This window comes from Martes martes (genome assembly GCF_963455335.1).
Source record: "Martes martes genome assembly, chromosome: 16".
NCBI classification, from domain to species: domain Eukaryota; kingdom Metazoa; phylum Chordata; class Mammalia; order Carnivora; family Mustelidae; genus Martes; species Martes martes.
The window spans coordinates 11,784,811-11,785,077 of NC_137904.1; positions in this window are offsets into that span (position 1 = coordinate 11,784,811).

Genomic DNA, 267 nt, shown 5'->3' on the forward strand with positions numbered 1-267 from the left:
CCCAAGGGAAAGTTGGGGAACTTGACTTTGCCGGAGAGCGCCACCACACGACGCTTTGGGGACCACGGCCCTCGCCCCCGCGGGCGCAGCCGAGCCCCGTGTGGCCCCGCGCGGGCGCAGAGGGGTCCACGGCCAGGGAGAAGGGGCGGTGCTCCGCCGAGGGGTCCGAGACGGGCGGGGGCGCCGGCCAATGGGCGTCGCCGCCTCCCCCGCGGTCCCGCCCCCGGAATCCCGGGTCCGGGCGCGCTAGCCTGGCAGGTCAGACGC